Raw genomic sequence first — 8,543 nt, 5'->3', positions numbered from 1 at the left:
TTTCATTACTAGTTTATTTAAGTAAAGCTTAAATAGGGCTTAGTGAGTGGCAGGCACTGTTGTTTTACAAATATTAACTTATTTAATTCTCATAATAAGCCTGCTTTTATTCCCATTTTACAAAGGAGAAAACTGAGGCACTGAGACATTATGTAGCTTACCTAAAGTTACCCCGCTAATTAATTCAAGAGTCAGGATTCAAACCTTGGGGAGCCTGTTTCTAGGTGTCACTGGCTTAATTAAAGCCATGCTAACCTTTAAAATTAGAGTTAGGACTAACCTAAAGAGTGTCAGCTACTACAGAGTCCATCAGAGGAAAAGAAAAAAATTAAGTGATTTACAGTGGAGACAGGAAACCTACAAAAAATAACAAATCCAACTCAAACAGAAATAGCTGGAGCTGGAATGTGTGAATAGAGAGAGGTCTTACATCTTCTGCCACCTTCCTGGTTCTGATACCTAGAAAAGACCTCAAGGTGGAAGGGAGAGCAAGTTCCCAGGTTGACTTTATGCTGTTCTATTCTCTCGTGTCCCGTTTTGTGGTTTTAAACTCAAATTTAGGGAACTGGGAGCAGGGAGACCCTAGGAAATTATATCTGCAATAGTGTCTTGCTTTTTACATGCTGTCATGCTCAGTGAGTCTTTGCTGATGGATTGTGGGTAGAGGGGCACAGCCCCAGGAAAATGTCCATCTCTTTCAGGAATGCTTCTTGACTTGCTCTGCCACCTCCAGATCCCCTGAGGAGCTCGAGAGGCTCATTCCTCACTCAGTCCTATCTCATTCCCTCCTTGGCAGTGACCCCAGCCGCCAGCAGCCACCTGAGAGCCAAATCCAAAACTCACTTCCATTTTGCCCAATGCCAAATGACAGACCCGAATTTGGGAGGCTCAGATTTTTTAAGTGCACATAAAACAAACTAACAAATGAAGTTTGCTTTAAATCTGAGGTAGATGTGGGGGTGGGGGGAAGAGCCCTCCAGGAGAAAACACCCTCTCACCTAGGTGGCTGTGGAAACGGAGGCTACAAGCTCCTCATTAGCACCTCTCACAGGGGCTATGGGAAACAGTGCCTCTAGTGTGGTCATGTTTCTCACTGGTCACAGGATCTGAACCAGAAATGGTTCACCGTATTGTGCATTCTTCTAATGCTCAGGAAATGTTTGCCCTTTGTTCCTATAAGCCCTCCACTCCAAGTATTGAAGTTGTAGCCAGGGGAGGCTTTTCTGAGGACCTGGTGTGTACTATCTGACCACTGACAGTGGCCAAACGAGGAAAGAGGAAAGTACCACACAGAACGAAGTCCTAAAATGCACACAGCGGAGAGGACTGGAGGTGGGCCGCTCCCCTCGCACTTAGATAATTAAAAGAGTAAAGTCCTAGAGATCCGCAGAACTTCTGTCCACTTTGGCCGCATTATAATTTCGGCCCTGCCCTAACCTACTCTCTAGGAGGCAGTCGGAGCACAACCACGCGATGCAATGTGCTTTCCCCAAACCTAAAAAGGCGCCCTTGCCGTGCCATTGTTCCCACAATGCCGTGACTCGGATTCGAACCGAGGTTGCTGCGGCCACAACGCAGAGTACTAACCACTATACGATCACGGCGAGCTACCGGGACGCCACGGGGCTCAAGCTCCCGCGAATGGGCCTTCAGGTCTAGCCGGTCACCGCCTTAGCCTTCCAACATCTCCCGTAGGTCTGCCAGGCCCTCCTGGCCCTCGCGCTGACCCCGAAGCGAAGTTGAGGTGCCGTGTTCTCCTCCGCCGGTCTCCGCCGGTCGTGCGCACGCATCGTAAAAGAAAGGACTGATAAGTGCTTGGCAAACGAAAAGATTCCGTCCGAGGAGGACGGACATGACGCCCCGGGGTCGTCCCTCTCACACCCACCGTGCCCGGCGCTCACGCTATCTGAGAGGATTCTGGCTGGGAATGGGGCTGTCTCTCGAATTCTACAACAAGAAGGAAACATTAGTTCCAAGCACCCGCACTGCTTCCCTCAAGGCGCGGGGGCCAGAGAGAGCTCCAGCGCAGCCGCCAAACCCGTGAAGCGGCGGGGTCTGGCCGGCGCCGAGTGCGGATCGCAATCGAGAACGCAGGGAGATCAGTGCGTCTGCTTGTGCGCGGGGAACAGCAAAGCCAGAGATCCGCGGGAGTCGATAGTGACGTGACAAGGGGGCGGGGCTTCGAACATAGAAGAACTCAGGCGAGGAAACCAAAGGCCGGATCCCCAGTAGCTCGCCGTGATCGTATAGTGGTTAGTACTCTGCGTTGTGGCCGCAGCAACCTCGGTTCGAATCCGAGTCACGGCATTGCAATAGCAATGGCACGGCAAGGGGTTCGACTTTTATCGCTGTCCTTCATTTTTTTTTTTTTTTTTCGAATTTGTAATAACATTTTCGAAAATGGATCCCAATCCCCTTGTGACAGCTGGAAACTAGGTTTACGTCACGCCAGCTCTGGCTAAATTGGACTTCCGAAGAATGTAGGCTACCGTTTACTCGTCCTACCCGCGATACCGTTCAGTGGGGACAAAGCACAGAGCTCTTGTAAGGCTGATAATTGTCATAGACATATGTACCAATTTCCATGGCAGCACTGGAAAAGGACTCCCAATAATAATAGGAAGAGAAGGCCTCGCAGAAGTGACTTCTGAAGTAGCTCTTAAAGGCAGAGAAGGAATTTGACGAGCAGCCAGGATACTCTTGTGTGCAAAGGTCTGAAGGAGGTCTCAAAAAGGAATTATCGGCAATTCTTTATAAATCTTCCTCCTTCCCCACCTCTGAAGGACCTGTTGAGTGAATGAATACAAGTAATTCAGGAATGGGAAATGACACGGAGGGCCAAGGGATGAGCTGGAAAAGGTGGACGATGAGGGGTGGAGGAATGAAAGGATTCAAATCGTGTTTGGTAGCATCCCTCCCTTGACTCTGCAGAGGGTGGGGGGTAATGATTAGAGCAGATAGGCGGTCACGGTGGATTCTCTCGTTAGAACCAGTGGCACTTTCTCATTGTAGCAGAAGTCTTCTGCCTGCTGTGGACTCGGCCTGGTTCTAGGCGCCGTGGGGGCGGGAGCACCGATGGACAAGAAGAAAAACCGGACTGGGGCTTGCTGCCGCCCGGGGTACAACCGAGGGGGCCACCGGTTCGGGCGGCGGGAGTACTGTAAGGGAGGAGTCAGGGCGGTCCGGGCAGGAACGCAAGCTGCAAGGAAGTTGGCGGGGAGGAGATCGGCAGTGCGAGATGCATTCATTGAACTCCTTCTACGTGACCAACCGGTCCTGGGGGCGTCCATATCCTCCAACGAGGCGATGTTGGATCACTTCTAGGGGAATCAACAGGGACACGAACCCCTTAGTAGCGTCCCCAGCAGACCCGGGTCGCTGGAAAGATCTCCCAAGCACAGGAGATGGCATCTTCCTAGGAGGGGGAATTACAACTTGTGAACATTGAGTTCCGGCGAGTCCCGTCCCTGCATACCCAAGTGTTCCCTCCCTAAACTCCCACCTTATTCACACAGAACCCACCCTTCCCCCCTCTCCCCCCCCCCCCCCCCCCCCCCCGAACATAACCACTTCTGTGGCTAAGGAACCAAAACCTGAGAGAACCCGAGCAACTGTCAAGAGCCCATGCGCCTGCGCATTCTCAGATTCGATTTTAGGCTGGAACTCCGCCCCATAGGTGGGTCTTTTGGTGACGTGCACAGTGGGAAGGCCTATGACTATTGAAGAGGACAATCAGAAAGCCATCCTTACAGGTCCCCGGTAGCTCGCCGTGATCGTATAGTGGTTAGTACTCTGCGTTGTGGCCGCAGCAACCTCGGTTCGAATCCGAGTCACGGCATTGTGGGAACAATGGCACGGCAAGGGGCTTGTGTTTTTAAATTTTTCTCCTTGCAGCGAGGTTCTACAGAGAACACAATTCGCTTTCTTGAGATGAACCACCGCGTCTTTCTGCCTTGAAGAGTGAGACACCCTTAAAATCGCCACCTCCAGTAACTCTAACTTAACACTATGAATCCAGTTTCACAGCAGTTATAATCCCTTCCCTCCCGAAGAAATTGAAAATCGGTATCTAAATCATTCTACAGCAGCAAAACAGCGCCCCCGTGACCTTGCGATTTTCCCTTTTATGAATTTTTTAAAAATTGAGTTGTTTATGTTTAAATAGAGAATACATGTGCACAAGTCCAGTGAAAAGTAAGTCTCCTCATTCTTCAGTTCATCCACCAATTATTGCAGTTTTCTTCATACCTTTCCATGGCAGTCCTTGTATAAACAAACATTTATACAGCATTTATGTGTAAAAATATATACCCCCTTCTTGCATAATACAAATGACCTCTTCCTTTCCTTGCCCTCACCCCTAGAAGTCAGGCAGAACTTGAGGCGATATATTTGCACTAATAGGCAATCTCCTTTTACAAGGAAGAGTACACATACAGGGAGGGAATATCCACCCACCCACCCTGTCCTTTTTTTCCCTAGGCCCTGGATCCTGGCTGGGGCAGGTGAGGGATGGCTGGGTTGGTGAGACAGAGGAATGAGATTCCTTATTGTGCTTATAAAAACCTTTGGATCGGAGCCTGGGCTCTGTTGAGAAGCGGTCCTGTTTTGATTTCATGCTGGAAGGGCAGGGTAACATCCTAGGTTTGGGGTTGGGAAGAGGGACTTGGTAGTCCATTTGGAGACCCTTCACTTCAATTTCTCTGTTATTTTATTATGAAGATCAAACTTAAATTATAGACCACTAGAGTTAGAAAATTCAAGTTAATCAAAGGCAGAACTGAATCTTACTATGTATATTTTCCAAGCATACATTGGAAGAGAGGTTTCTTATGGTGTCCATAAATGAGTGAAGTGGGCCAGTTTACTTCATGATTGTACCTTAGGTTGTATTCTTTCAAATACATGTTATTTTCATATCAGACAAATAGAAAACGTGGCCCAAATGAAACTCCATCTATATCTAGAATCTCAAAGAACAGAGTGCATGCGTGAGTATACTGAGATATGTTTGTCCTCTCAAGTTTGTGAACAGAGATGGGCCTGAGGCAAGGCTGGAGACAGAAGGCAAGGACCAGTCTTAGGAGAAGGCAAAACTCAGAAGGGATCAGAACTCAGGAGAGGACTGGGCATCCAAATTTAAATAAACAGAAGTGAGGACACCCCACTTAGTACCTACTAAGAAAAGTAAGGGCTAAAGACGAGGCCTTAGGACATACAAAAATTTAGGAGGTTAAAGGAGGAAGAGGGTGTGGCCTAAAAGAAAGGAGGAGAACCATAATGGTGTCATTTAAGGAAAGCTTGGGAGAAGAAGGTTTCAGCGATAGAGGTCAGCAGATTCAGGTACTGCAAAGGAGAAAGAGGAATAAGATAAAAATCATTGGGTTTGACACTTAGAAGTCATTTTTGACTTTAAAAATCTTCTATGAGAGCAACTAGGCAATGTGTATCAAGAGTCAGAAAAAAATGTACATCCTTTTCACCAATAATTCCATTTCTGGGAATCTTGCTAAAGGACATAATCGTAAGCTTGGAAAAGGAATCTGTATAAAGATGTTTATCACAGGGTAATTTAGAAAAAAAGAGAGTGCAAATATCCTGAATGCTCAACAAATAAGGTAACATTGAGCCAAATTAAAATGTTAATTTGATGAAATATTGAATAGTCTTTTTTAAAGTATCTAAAGTACATAAATGAAGTTCTAGGTCAACTTTTAAATACCACTTCCAACCAAAAGGAGTAAGGTTCCCTTAAAAAAATGACTGATTACGGGTCTCCAGCAGGACAATTACAAGTCTGAAATATTTTCTGTAAGGAAGCAAGTTAACTGCTTAAAGATTGATGGAATCAAGTCAAAAGGACACAGAGGCCTCTTTAAAGGGCCCCTATTGGCCAAATTTGGAACAATTTGAGCATCAAAAAGTAATAACAATAACAATAATGGATTATATCACACTGAATAAATAGACGGAGAGATAAATAGATAATTTTTTAGACCATGGGGATGAAAGAGAGAGAAAAACAGAGAGACAGAGAAGCAGCAGCAGTTCTTTGTTACAAGAGAATGCCAGACAATAAATGCAGAAGAAATGACAGAATTAGAGTCACCGTTTTGCAATCCTCCAGCATCATAACAAATCGGAGAGATCATCAATGGAAGTTAAAACCACTGGGCAAAACATTGTTGGGAACAAATAATCAAATATCTCAGGATATCCCACCACAGCTTACTTTAAATTGTAAAGGAAAGATGTGGTGGATTCCAAATGAACCAAGTGATTAAGCCCACATCCCCAATGAAGAGACAAATGTGCGCTACCAGCCTACCAGTGTAATTCAGTGGGAAGTCCACAACATCGCCTATGCAGTAGTCCTTTTCAAAAAGTCTAATCGGAATCGAATCATGAGACAACTAGAAAACCCAGAATGTGGGACATTCTACATGACAACGGCCCTGGACGCTTCATAATGATCAATGTCATGAAAAATTAACAACAAAATGGGGAACTGGTCAAGATTTAAAAAGACTAAGGAAACTTAAACAAATGCAATGGGAGAAACTTGATCAAATCCTGAATCAGGACAAAAAAATATATATAAAAGATATTTCAGCAAAATGGAAAAAATTTAATACGGACTACATAACACTATTATGGATATGTCCGAATGGCCCTATAGAAGAATTCTTCATTTTTAGGAAATGGCTGCTGAGTTATTTAAAGCAAAAGTGTCATGATGTTTGCAACTTGCATCAAATGGTTAAGGAAAAAAGAGAAAGGGGTAGAGTATATGCGGCAAAATGTTAAAAAGTAGTGAATTGAAGTGAAGGGTATACAGATTTCCACTGTACTTTCTTTGAACTTGTCTATAGTTTTGACGTTTTTAAAAAAATGGAAGAAAAAGCTTACATAATAAAAATGGGGAAAGTATGCAATGTTAAGTGAACAAAAAATAAGGACATAAAATTGTGTATACCACAATTATAGCTATATAAAAATAAGAACAAGAGAAGTGATCTTTATTCATTTCAACATTTGTTAAGATCCTGCCAGCTCTGCATTAAGAGATGGGAGGACCCTGCTCCCCTCCAAAATCCTGATTTTATGGTGTAATGCTTAAAATGCAAGACTTTGGATCTGGCAAACCTCACCCAAGTCTCAGAGAGCCTTGCCATGATGACCTCACCTCTACATCCTGGGTTCCTAGCAAGCTGCTTGGTCCCCATGAGGTGTTCAACAGACTGCTTCCAGGAGTCCACACTCTGGTGAGGGAAGAAAGTGCATTAACAAATCATTTAAACAACAGGAAGTGCAAGATACACACAGTGTATTAATTTTAAAATTATCATTTAAATCTACCTTTATGGTATCACCCTCCCCCCCCCCATCTAACATTTTTTCCTATTCTTCTCCACCAGGAATCCTCCCCTTCTTTATGCTGCTTCCTACCTCATTGCCTTGGCTCAGTTCATGCTGACCTCATTCATAGCTTAGAGTAACCTTTTGGCTCTTTTGCTTCAAGTGCCCAAATCCTACCCAGCTCGGATCTACCTCCCCCATGAAGTCTGCCATCTTTTGTATAGATTTGATTGATTCCGTTCCTCTGAGCTGTCAGCACCTTAACTCCCTACTTCTTAAACAAAGGTGGCTTCATTTGACACCTATTATAAGCATTTTACAGGTTTCAAAGCCTGTTCATTGTCCATCATCTCCCCTAATCCTCCCACAACAGTTATTATGCCCTTTGCAGCTATAATGAAAGTGAAGATCGGTTGCATTGAGTAACTTGCCCAGAGATCTGGCTAGAGCCTGCAACCATTGGATTCCTGAGTCAGTGTGTCCTGCAACCCTACTGCTCCAAGCATGTGTGTATGTTTGGTGATGGGGGTGGGGACCAGCAGCATCTGTATAAACCTGTCAACCTGTTAGAACCACAGTCTAGGACCCCACCCCAGCTAGTCCTACAGAACCAGAAACGGCAATGTAACAAGTTCCCTGGTGATTGTGTTCACATTAAAGTTCGAGAAGCACTGTCTTATGGTGCCAGCTAGAGATGGCACAAAGCCGAAACCCAACCAATGTTTGGAGACCTGGGCCCTGGGATTTCTAGGGTATTCGCAGTTTCGCCATCACATCTTTATTCCTCCCACCTCTGAGACCCCTTCCCTTTGGGGCCTAATGTGGCTCTTTGCTCCCTCCCATGCAGATTCGAGCCCAAGGGTGAGACAGACTCTGAGGCATTGTCCTGGGGGGATGATGATGAGGCAAAGCTGCCACCTTCCCAGCAGAGCCAAAAGCAAATGTTGGCGTTTGCTTCAGGGCTACATTATTTCTGTGGAGAAACTGGCTTTATTTCTAAGACAAAAATGCCTATGGCTTGAGCATCAGAGCCTCAAGAGGATAAGGGGTTTGTGATAGACGACATTGGAACTGTTTCTAGACGTGATTTATTGACTTGTCTGTTTCTATTCTGTCACTAATCTGATTGACAATGAAACCTGGGATTTGACTTTAAGGGATTTCTGCATGTGTGCATGCTGCCA

The 8,543-nt window shown here is 45.4% G+C and overlaps 3 non-coding genes across 3 annotated transcripts; 2 read left to right on the top strand and 1 right to left on the bottom strand.

Moving 5' to 3' along the window:
• Positions 1–1,532: 1,532 nt before the first annotated feature.
• TRNAH-GUG (transfer RNA histidin (anticodon GUG)) lies at positions 1,533–1,604 on the bottom strand. Its single transcript has one exon. It is a non-coding gene; the product is annotated as a tRNA-His (tRNA).
• A 631-nt stretch (positions 1,605–2,235) lies between these two features.
• Positions 2,236–2,307, top strand: TRNAH-GUG (transfer RNA histidin (anticodon GUG)). Its single transcript has one exon. It is a non-coding gene; the product is annotated as a tRNA-His (tRNA).
• Positions 2,308–3,766: 1,459 nt separating this feature from the next.
• Positions 3,767–3,838, top strand: TRNAH-GUG (transfer RNA histidin (anticodon GUG)). The gene has a single exon. It is a non-coding gene; the product is annotated as a tRNA-His (tRNA).
• Positions 3,839–8,543: the final 4,705 nt, after the last annotated feature.

Source organism: Lutra lutra, chromosome 7, assembly GCF_902655055.1.
Source record: "Lutra lutra chromosome 7, mLutLut1.2, whole genome shotgun sequence".
Taxonomy (NCBI): Eukaryota; Metazoa; Chordata; class Mammalia; order Carnivora; family Mustelidae; genus Lutra; species Lutra lutra.
Note: the sequence above shows the minus strand (reverse complement) of the source record. Positions and strands in the feature narration are given on the sequence as shown.